General features: G+C 36.9%; 1 protein-coding gene across 5 annotated transcripts in view; it reads left to right on the forward strand.

Moving 5' to 3' along the window:
• Positions 1-3,160: 3,160 nt before the first annotated feature.
• Positions 3,161-12,378, forward strand: part of LOC107704353 (tyrosine-protein kinase fynb-like) — an 84,801-nt gene continuing 75,583 nt past the window's right edge. For all 5 annotated transcript variants that reach the window (XM_016507255.1, XM_016507257.1, XM_016507259.1 and 2 more), the window contains exon 1: positions 3,161-3,335. The gene's annotated coding sequence lies outside the window, so the exon portion shown is untranslated. The remainder of the gene's footprint in view (positions 3,336-12,378) is intronic.

Consider the following 12,378-nt stretch of genomic DNA (forward strand, 5'->3'; position numbering starts at 1 on the left):
AACTCTGTTGGTAACGACAGAACTTGCGACCATAGTTGCTTTTGGGAAACGCACCCCTGGTTAGTAATAAGTGAAGCTGGGAATGCTGTTTGTGGAGTTGTTTAATCCTCCTCTGCTGAGATCTTGAGAGATTTAATGTATTTTATATCAGTTGATTTATTGTTCGGCTGTGGCTGAAGTCAGTTGTAGTTCTTGTGTTTCTCTTTCCTTCGGTGATTCTGTTAACAGCAGGTGTTCATCATTAATGGTCAATCATCACATAATTATCTTAACTCCAACACTGCTTCAATGCTAATTTAACACTCTGTAGTGTGGAAACACATGAACACTTATGCCGAGTTCACACTGCACGATTTTAGCCCGATTTTTCACTCGCCGACAGGTTTTGCGAAATCCGACGAGTTTGAAAATCGTGCAGTGTGAACTCGGCATTAGCAGTGTGGGGACTTTGCTGTGAACTATTACATAAAACTTACCTGTTTCATTCAGGTATATGACTGATGCATATGAATCACATTAAATTTACTGATTTGTTTATGTTAAAACTATGTAATCTAAATGGATGGAAAATTGGGATGCAGTTGAATTACATAAAATATAAATTTAGACCGAAACATTTTTTTGAGTGTAGATTGTTTTGTAATTAGCTGCCATTTGCAAGCACACATGCATACCTATCTCTGGTCATGAAACACTATCCAAGGACTCGAGACTACATCTGGCATTTCAATTAGTGTGTGACAGCAGCTGCAGCCGTCCCATCCGTGTGACACTAAACCAGTGTGCTCTCAGACTGAAAGCCTTTATACAGTGCCTGCTGTCTGAAAACCATATGAGAAGGTCATTTATGATCTGAAAAAAAAAGAAACATATTTGTACTGTACATAAGCACAGGTGGACACTGACAAGAGGTAAAGTATTGTTGTGGAAACCTTCCACATACTGTACATTGGCAATACAAAAACCATTTTCAATAGCTCCTGATCTTTGTAAGCGTTTTCACAAAAAACTAAGACAGATTAACAGGTTTTTTTTCTAACTCATTCTGGCATTTGTAGTGCCAGTTAAAGAAACACAGCCTTTGTTTTATGCAGATACTGTATGCTACGTATTTTTTTTTTAATGGAAGCCCATTTTCACCACAGAATAAAAATAAAATAAAATAAAATAAAATAAAATAAATGATCATTTAAACTTATCTCACTGTCCTTTTTTTTTCAGAAGTCAGAATTGCAAGATGTTAATTGTCAATTGCGAAGAAGAAAAAGTCAATATTGTGAGACAAAAAGTTGCAATCACTTTTTTTATTTTGTGGAAAACAAAACAAACAACAACAACAACAACAACAAAAATTGTGAGATGTAAACTCAGAATTGCATGAAAAAAGTCAGAATTCTGAGTTTATATCTCGCAGTTCTGTTTATTTAAAAAATGCCAGAAACAAAGTCCAAACTGTGAGGTATAAATTTAGAATTGCAAGAACAAAAATCTGTATTGTGAGATAAAGAGGCAATTACGTATTTAATTAACTATTCACAAATATTTTAAGTGCAGAAAAAAATACACACAGTTGCTTTTTGTTCTCGTTGTTTAGTGATTCGCATTGGTCAGTAACGGGCACTAGCGGCAAATGCTGGGATGTGGAAGACCTCAGTGACTTGAGCTTTTATGATTTTAATGTATGAGCTTTTATCATAGGGTAACTAAATAACATAAGTGTTTAATGTTATTTATTTGAGAGCTTTTACAAAAAAAAAATGAAAAATAAAAAAAAGAAGAAAGAATCTCTGCATCTAGTAGATAGGAACAGACACCACACAATGTGACAGTTCATAGTGACTACACCTGTCAGGTTTATTTGATATTTACTGATAATGTTCCCTTTAACTTGTGACATATAATAGCTGTGTGACTAAAATCACAATATGTTAGCTCTCTATGTGTGTGTGTTAGAACAGCATTAGCCTACTCTCTGTTAAAAAAGTATTTCAGTATGTCCACAACAATCGTTGCTTTGGTATCCACCAGTATCCCATCTCATAGGAGATGCAGATTTACAACTGGTCATTGGTCATCATGACTCCTGTCAATTACAGTGCTGATTGCCTACATAATGATGAAATACTAACTTCTAACCTTAACCTAAGCATAGTAGTACACCCCGATAGATAGCATTTCTGTTTCTGTCATTTCTGTAACGATCACATCCATTTATTATATTTCGGAACACTGCACAGAATCCATCAAGCTTGAACTTTTCTTGACAGGGTGAGCTGACCTATAAATGGACTGCGAAGGTTCACCTGAACATTGTGACCACCAGATGGCCTTTTAGGAAAACCTAATTCATTGTGAGTAAAATATGATGACTGGTCGACAGATGGAAGCATTGAGTTATAATGCTCTTGAACCTGTAATGACAGACCGCGTGTGCAATATCCATTAAACATAAACACATCTAAATCTGTCTGTTACTTTAACTTACAGCACACAGCAGCTGTTTTTGGGAATTAGTATAATTATTATCGTTAAAAATAAGCTTTACCGTGTATTGTGAATATAGACCTAAGGGAATTAGAAACAGTGGAGCGATCACAGCCTCGACTGCTTTACTTTTTTTTTTTTTTTTTATCAAACTTACAACATAATACAAATATTCAGCATGTTTCATTCAAAAGTTACTTTACTAAGGAAACTGCTCTGTTCTAGAAGTCCCTGCCATAGTTGACGTGCACAGTAAAAAAAAAAAAAGAAAGAAAGAAAGAAAAAATAAGAGAGTTATGATGGCGTGGCTCCAATTTTAAACCAAGATTTCAGTTTAGTCATTAAGTGCATAAGCACAGATATACTAGGATTTTGTGGCAAAGGGCTGAACTCGTATTTCTTAATGGACGGAGCGTTTTCGAACCGCAATTCCCTGTAACTTTTTTGAACGCTCTCAGACCGCCATGAAAACCCCCACTGAGGAGTCATTAAACCGACACATGTGTCAGTCGCCCCGGCGTGTTCAGTCCTTCGCCTAGTACGCTGTTTACAAACCCCCGGGAGGGGCTGATTGACAAGCGTCTCAGCCAATGAAATGCACGAGCCCGCGATCCAGAGCATTCTATTGGCTAAAGGAGCTGTCAATCAAAACGCAGCGCCATTGAGATTCATTGTGCTGCCGTTGCGCCATCATCAGCCAGCCGCTCGGAGTCGGAGTAATATCCTGCTGAAAACGCTATTTACTCGCCGTTCCCCGATCGCCGGTAATTCTTTACACCGTCACGGATATCTTTGTGATTGGCTTGTGTACCATGGAAAATATCAAGACAGGACTTTAAGCTGTTATCTGGGTAAGTGCATTATTTGTGTTGGTTATTGTAGTTTTGTACAAATGGAAGCGTGCTCACCATCCATTGCATTGCAATACATGCCCTCATTCTTTACATATAAACATATGTATAGTAATAAAACTAGTCTGTGCGATGGGATTTGCTCAAAGGATGCTGCATCTGTGATTTATGTTACATGCTGTGATTGTAACACTGCAGACACAATGTTGTCTTTACTGTTACTGGTATTTTTAGATGCAGTCGATATGTAGTTTGCTTACGCTACTGCTGTGTCGGCATAAACCTGCAGTCCGCATCCTTCACTTCAGCTCAAACCCTCTCCTGCAGCTCAACATTTCTTTATTAACGCCTACTGGGTTGATGCTGCTTCAACTGCGTCAACTAGGTCATCGTTACATCGTCGAGTAATGTTTTATTTTTATTTTTATTAAATGTGTGTGTCTGTGTGTGTGTGTGTGTGTGTGCATATCAGTAAGAGTTGATTGTACTGAATATTAGCATGACAGTAGTGTGAATATTAGGAGCAACAGTACAATAATACAATGTGATACTGATTTTACACTGCTGATAAATAATCAAGAAGTTGTTACTGAGTAACTTACATTTTAGACACAATATTGACAGTTACTTTGTCTATTATCACAACTCGCAACAAAAATAGTTACAAACAGAAGTCAGAAAATGATCAGATGATGCATGTTTTCAAGCAGTGGTCTTTCGCTCCTGAATGAATAAGTGTTTTTGAACTAAACTGTTGATTAAACTTATTATACATCAAAAGACTCTAAAAGATGCTCGTCACCACCTACTGGCATAACCTTCAAAAAGGGTCACTGAAAAATGCCCGTCTCTTGGTCAGCCTGTCTGGAACACCACAAACAAATAATTTTGTACGCATGGGTGTATTCAAATTTTAGTCCAGTTAAATTCTCTGTAGATTGGCCCTGCTCAAATTCTCATTCATCTCTATGGCAGTTGTTTATTTGGTGCATGATCCTCTGAAATTACAGTATGCAGTTTCAATTCTGCTGATTTTTTCTGAGCCGTAAATTCCATTTGAATAATCACTCTGGAACCACTGAATTATTTCCAGTTTCAAAAGCAAATATGTCAGAACTATTTCATGTGGGGTGTTGAAAGCAGATGGTTCATCTGTGATACTGAGGCTCAAGACTGTGGCTGTCTTAAAACCTAGTGAGCTGCCTATCTAGACAGCAGTTTTGAGCATCATGTGCTCATCTCACTCAGAATGTATTCACTGCCCAAAATCTAGATGTACATTGAACTGATTAGGGTTCAAGAACATGTTCTGGTTCATGTTTGTTAAATGCACTGCCCCAGTTTTAGAAGTCTTTTTCTTCGATCTGTGACTCATCTTGCCTTTAATGGTTCTACATTTGATGTACAGAAGCATTGCGTTTTATTTTTAATGTAGCCTTTGGAGAGCAATAGCTATCACTCCGAGTAAACTCAGTAAGAACATTCTAACACAATTTTTATTTACTTGCGTACTAATTTACTTACTGCCTTTATTTCAAGTCATTCAACAGCATTCATCAGTTCTCATATCTCATTTGTGTGTGCGCACATTCAAATCTAGTGTCTGAAAAATGTATCCTTTTGTGTTCCATTGAAAATATGTGTTTGAAATGACAGAAATGTACTAGTTGGGGTGTTAATTTCTTTACGATAATGCAACTTTGAATTGGATCTGTTTGAATGTTCTATGGCTCTGTCAAAAAACATAATGAGCTGCCTACCTAGACTGCATTTTTGTGGCGCATGATCCCCAAAAACGCTGACTAGGTAAGTAGCCCATCTGCGTGTCTGTCAGGCAGTGTGTAGTCTTGATTCTTGCTTGGATTGATTCATTCTTTTCCATCATAATCAGATGTACTCATGAACCTTCACACAGCAACACACAATAACCCTCCTACATGTCATACACACTAACTGTTCCGTCTGGAAAAATCAAGTAGGCAGTTTGTGGGATGTGTGGCATCTCTTTTGGGGTTGGTGGAAATCACACACATACTGTCTTTCTCTGACTTTCTCTCTTCTCTTTAAAAGAAGGTAGTATGTAAAAAAAAAAAAAATAAATAGAATAGTTTACTCGTAAAAATGGTACACTCTTTTCTCTGCCAGTCACCCTGCCCCCATAGGCTGTAAATCTGTATCTGTTAATACAAAAGAGATTGTTTCCATCACCATCCTTACATTAATTTTCCAAACTGCTTGCTCTATGTAGGGTCGCTGGGATGCTGGATCCTATCCCACTGTCACAGGCTGTAAGCAGGGAAACCAGGCCAGTGTTTTCCATTATGTTTTGAATGCAAATACAATTAATGGGGACCAAAACTCGGTAACACGGTAACACCCATGTGACCCAAATGACCCATGCACCATATTCCAAGCCTTTATTAAAGCATATGGTTTGTTTGAGAAGACCGAAAATCATTAGTCATTGAAAAAATTGATATCCGCTCTGCCTTTCCTTTTCTCATCCATAACGATCACGAGAAAAGTAGAGTGTGTGAAGAAAACATTCTTTTGAGTTAGATCATTTCAAGAAGTTGGTTCACAAAATACATGAAGCACGTGTCTGATTTATCTGGTTCTTGAGTTCAACTCCTTTCTCGGTGATTCAGTCGCAGCATGTCTGGATTTAATAACCGCATGTTTCTGGAGTTATCAATAAGTAATAACTAAATAAAAGACAGTCATTCGTGACTAATTATTGTCACTTCAATTATGTTGATTTAAAACACCTATTTCAACTGACAGTTCATTGCTGTCCGTAAGTTCAGGTCCTTTTATTGGTAATTTGGAAACACTCATGCACCCTTTTGTTCATGCCATCATGATTTTCTTGGGATTGTTGTTACATTTTATTTTCAGAAACATCATGTTGGTATATTCTGGTGGAAACATCAAAACACTGCACAAAACCACTTCCAGGAAATTCAGTCACATTCTCCATAACCACAAAAGCAATTTGCATCTCACATGTTCCATTTGGTTATTAACTAATTATTTTTGAAATATTTGACTTTTATTTTCTGGTATTTATCACTTAACCCAATGCTTCTTGACCCAGCTGGTCATAACATCAGCCTGCAGAACCCTGGAAAGGTAACCGTGGAAACACAGGCGAACGTTTCGAACATAGCTGGAGGGTTTGTAGAGGTGAAAATATCTCGTTTATTTCTAGATAGTATCATGTCATCATCCTGTTTTGTTCAGATTTGTTCTGAGAGCAGACATATGGGGCTCATCTTATAGAGACGTGCTTATGCCATCAGACGTCGCCTTAACTGCCCTGCCTGCATTTCAGATGTGTTCTAGAGTATGTGTCTTATACTGTGTAAGGTAAATGTCAGAGACTTTATATGAATGCTGCAGGTAAAATGTCACATGTTGAGGAACAGAGCAGAACAAAGGCAACATTCTGTGTGCTGGCTGTAGAGACAGAAACATCATTTTTTGATATCTGCCAGAAAAATCAAGGTAGTGAATGTCCCCCCAGTTTCTCATATAACATTGTAACTCGCTCCCAATGTATGATGTATCGTTGGAGACCGTTTCCCATGCTGATTTAACAATCTATTAGTGACATGAAGATGGTGCAGTAATAACTTCTCCTAATTAATCGGTTCAAGATTCAGATTATTGCTGTAAAAAATGAACATGGCCTCAAAACTACTTCAGTATTTTTGTTCTGTTGTTTTGCTTTTACACGTTTAATTCAATTGAGGGATCGCTCGTTCATCGTCCAACTTACTAGAGCACTATTCGCAGATGCACACTCCTCAAAAACGGCAATTTCATTTTGTTACACTAAAAGACATAGGATGAAATTTGTATACATATTGAATGTTATAGCTCACTTATTTGGCTTAAGAGCATGATCCATTTAAGTCCACATATTAACAAGAAACTGAAACTGCTTCTAACCACAGTTGGAGAGCTGAAGTTCCAACCACACAACTTTGCGGTGTCGTTTGTGAAAGTTCATTAGAACTATGATTTCAGGAAACAAAGTATCATTGAACTATGTTGGTAATGATGGAACTTGCAAGCATAGCTCCTAATGATGCTTTTGGGGAACACACTCCTGAATAGCAAAAATAATGACTCGACCTGTGCTTCATTAGGCAGACAAATGAATTCATCCCAAATTCACACCATTCGTTGAGCCAGTGTTGCAGTGTTAACACATTTTACATCCTACAAATTGCTTATTTTAGCTGTACTTGCATATTAAGTTGTGATAGGAGAAGGTATTTTAACATCAAAATATTGTACACTTCACCAAGTAAAGTGCATAAGGAGAGAGTCTACCAATTATGAACAGACCTGCAAACAGCAAACCTGTTCAGCTGGGGTTAAAGCAATATCTTTCCCCAGAAATGAAAATTCTGTTATTATTTACTGACCCTAATGTCATTCCAGATAGGTATCACTTTTTCAAATTTGAAGATTCTTCACAGAGCTCTGTGGTGCTGGAGAAGTGTTGGGAGTAATGCATAACAAGTAACGGGTGTTACATAACCAGATTACGTTTTTCAAGTAACTAGTAAAGTAACACACTACTTTTTCAAATAAGTAACGCAAGTTACTTTGTTTTCCCATGTATTCACTTGACATCTCTCCTGTCCCCATGTCGAGAGAAATGGGGAATAAGTGCATAAGTGCTTAATTTCACTTTTGGTATGAAAGTGTCCTTACAGTTGCCAAAAATCTAACTTTTTTTTTTTGTTATTAAAAAAACAAATAAGCAAGCCCAGCCCAGGTGACAAAAAGTAATGTAAAAGTAATGTAATGCATTACATTCCATAAAAAAGTAACACAATATGGTGTAAATATGGTGTAACGCAATATTGTAATGCATTACTTTTAAAAGTAACTTTCTCCAACACTGATCAAGAATGTCAAGCTTCTAAAGGAAAGAATATATAAAAGCACTACAGTAATACTTTAATTACCGATAGTGTGTTTGTAAGGAACAGACTGAAATTTTAATTGTTAGTCAATAAAAGCAAAAATCTTTTCAGAAGTTCTAAAATCTCATAGATACTACTCTCAATGCATTTAAATTTCATTCATCTAAATAGTGCCAGATTTGACTTTATCCACCAGGATTTGATTGGATCAAAGACGGGTAAATAAAATGTTGGTACTTTTTGTTTTAGGATGAAGTGGATCTTTTAGGTATTCATCTTCTGATCCAGCTGTTCTTTCTGTGTGTGTGTGTGTGTGTGTGTGTGTGTGTTTCCAGTGCAAAGTCTGGAGTGGGTCAGACTCTTTTTCGTCACAGCTGCCCCACCCCTAGCTTCTGCTGAGGTCATCACATATCACCACGGCCCACGGTGCACTGCTCTGCCCTTGCGTAGGGAGCCTATGCCTGTTCTTTGAGAGAGAACATCAGCCAAATACATAGAGAGACTCAACAATGGGCCACTTTGTAGCCTCAGGCCAGAAACATACTTTACACACAAGTATGCTTGGCCAGGACAGATTAAGCGTGCTGTCCCACTGACCAAGTTAAATGTGTTTTTGCACTGTCAGATGTTGTTTTTTCAGGCAGTTTGCTATAAACATGACCGTTTGATTCACTTTAGCCAAGTTTGTCTACAAACCGCGTAGTGTGTATTTCGGGACTTAATGTTATAGTGTCCATGCAAACAAGTTGTGTAATAATTTATGGCAATCTCTGTGTAAAAATACCATTCGGTTAAATACGTATGTTCCTATTCTGGGAAATTGTCTACCTCAGTTAGCACTGCATGTCCAGTGTACAGAATGCATTGAGGATAACACCATAACCATAAGACTCTACTTATGCTAAGCTTTAGACTTAATTAATAAAAGTTATTACTAGGGATGTCACCGGTATTGGCACTACAATTGTTCCATTTGCAGCAGTGTACAGTAGTGTGCCAACTCAAATTAAATGAGTTTCTTAGTCAGGAAGCTTTTTATGTAAACATACAGTAGTCAGTAAATCTGCCTTGCAGTATACATGCAACCAGACAGACCTTCTTATGTCTATTGTGTTGTTAGTATTAATCAAACAAGAAGAAAAAAGGAAACAATACTATAAGAAAAATATGCAACTTTCATGTCATTCTTTAATAATAATTTAGGTCACTGTTTAGTTTGGGGACAAATTCTCATTATAAACTAACTATTAACTATGACTTTTGCCTTTAGTGAACTCCTAAATTGCTGCTTATTAATAGTTAGTAAGGTAGTTGTTAGGTTTAAGTATTGGGTCGGATTAAGGGATCTAAAATATGGTCATGCAGAATAAGGCATTAAAATGTGCTTTATAAGTACTAATAAACAGCCAATATGCTAGAAATAAGCATGCTAATAGGCAACTAGTTAAACCCTAAACTATAGTGTTACCATAATTTAATTAAATTTGTTCATGTTTACGTTATAACATTTAACTCTGACAACCCAAGCTGTTACCTTTTAATGATTTTGAGTTTGTAATTAAATAGTTGAGGTTTGGGGGATGTAACATTTGGGTTTTTGTTTTTTGAACAACAAATTTTAAAAGTCGAAACTCAACTATGTCTTACTGTTCTGCATGGTTTAGTTACAGACATCCTCACAATTGATGGCCAAATGTGATTGCAGATTAGGGTGTTCCTTGTGTCTGGATCAAATTAGTTGGTCTGGGGGCGAAATATATATCACATGTCTTGGTGGGAAGCTTAGCCTCCTAAATTCAAAATATTAAAATGGAAACAGATTTGCCACTCTGTATTTAGTGATATGGTTTGTCATTATAAGAGAGACTGTGTGTGTGTATGTGTGTGTGTGGCTGATAGTGATTGCTGTCTGGGAAACAGACTTTCTAAAGAAATTCAATTAGCTGGAACAGTTTGCTTCCTCACGGTCCCTAGGGCCAAAGCTGAATCACACAAACACAGCCACGTTCTGTCTCTTATCAAACACGCTCTTCATCTAAACCACTGCATGTTTGTGTTTGGATACAAAACATTGGCTAAATAGTTGGCATTAATTGATTATATGTGGATTAACACTTTAAACTAATAGTATTATTAATGGTTTAGCAGTAGCAGGTCAGTGGTAACTCCTATAATTCCTTTTGTATAACCATAGACATGGTGGAAAGCTGAGAAGCACCTTAAAGTGTCTTCGTACAAGTGGCTTCATCGCTGGCAGTGTGCAGCAATTACAGATCTTAATACTGTTAGTGTTGTTGCGGTATCAGGATTTCAGTAATTAGTATCAGTGGCAGTAAAATTTCACAGTTCTCGTTACCAGTGTCTGTACCATAGCAAGGTACAAAAACTATTGGAACTATTTAACACTTTAACTATTTTAACTGTGTGAAAATAAAAAGAAATTAAATGAGTTAATTATTAATGCTAATAATAATAGCAAGTAAATAACACATGAACCTAGGCCACATTCACACAGCAGCAAAATACGGATGGCAGGCCTTATTTGAGTCAGTTGCATTCATACACATTTCAGTTATTTAGGGGAGTGACAACCATTCTATAACCGACTTACAGCTAGGGCTGGGCGATATGGCAAAAAAATAAAATCTTTAATAAAAAATGTTTTTCAGAACGGTTGACCGATTCTCGATTTTTAACTAGTCAACTTGAAAATGTAACTACAACATGATTCAAGTAACTTTTTCTTTATTAACCCTCTAGTTAAAGAAATTGCTATTCCAAATGCACTACACATGAAGTTGTCAACATGATGTAAATGTTAAACAAATCACTTGTTAAATATCTTTGCAAAAAAGATGCATGAACTTAGGGCTGGGCGATTCTGTAATACATGAACTTAGGGCTGGGCGATTTTTCCGATTTTATTGATTAATTCGAATTTAATGTTTTGCCACGATTTACTGTTTAGGTATTGAGGAATCGCGATTTTGAATAGAAATATTACCAAACGTCAAAATTAGACACTTTGACAATATGCCAATGATAACAGTAAAGATAACAGCCATTCACACAGAATGCGCTTTTGTGTTGACAAAGATGCGACGCAGGCAGTGGAATAGGAAAAACATGCAAGAAGATGGGAGTTTAACTTCTTTTAACTTGAGCGCCGCATTTTTAGAATGCCGTTTCATGCATGAGATGCAGCAAGAGACGCGAGTACAACAGTCAAACACGTCCATGTTTACATAGAATAAACAATGGAAAAGCAGCGTAGGCGAATAAAAAAAACTGTAAATACTAACGTTACTGTATGTCTGATATTTCATGTTTGCATAATGGTGACAGGCTGAAAGCTGCTGTTGTTTTTATAGAACATATAGTTAATAATAGTCTACTGGTGATACACCTTCAGTCATTTTGAAAACGCTACTTTTGATTATTATATGTCTTGTGACTGCACGTACGTGTCTAGCATATCCCGGGTTTTCATGTGTGGTTTCAGAGAAGCAGATATAATCGCTGTATTATCTGAAGGTTTAGATCTGGTCACAGTCCACCACTGGAGCTACTTCAGTCAGTTTTGTTCAAATGCTATGCTCTACTGAGGTATAAAAGCTGCCATCTGTAAATTAAGATTTGATGGATGAAATTGCACCTCAGTTGAACATTTGTCATGTTACATGTGGTACGACTTTGTCATCTTTGATATTTTACTTTGATAGTCACTGTTGCTATGGTTACAGGTGATAGTCACAAGTTTTTTTGTCCCTTCAATTGGTATGACTATCAGTGCCAATCATTGCAGTTTTGGATTCAATCCTACATTTAGATACGGTTGTGTATTGAACTGCATGAAAGTTTATCGCAAGCTCACTGACTGAGTTTGGCTCTCCCAAATATAATCCACGAAGCTGACTACACTGCACATGGAATCTTTTATTTACACAATGTCCATTATTATGAAGGTATTCGTGAAAGTGCAGAACTCGATGATCTTATGCTGAAAAACCTGACTGAATCACCTCTGACTGACCATTATGTTAACGTGACCAACAGACATGTCTGTGACAGCATCAATGCTTAAGACATTATTATATATA

The sequence above is a fragment of the Sinocyclocheilus anshuiensis genome, unplaced genomic scaffold (assembly GCF_001515605.1).
Source record: "Sinocyclocheilus anshuiensis isolate Anshui unplaced genomic scaffold, SAMN03320099.WGS_v1.1 scaffold1898, whole genome shotgun sequence".
Taxonomy (NCBI): domain Eukaryota; kingdom Metazoa; phylum Chordata; class Actinopteri; order Cypriniformes; family Cyprinidae; genus Sinocyclocheilus; species Sinocyclocheilus anshuiensis.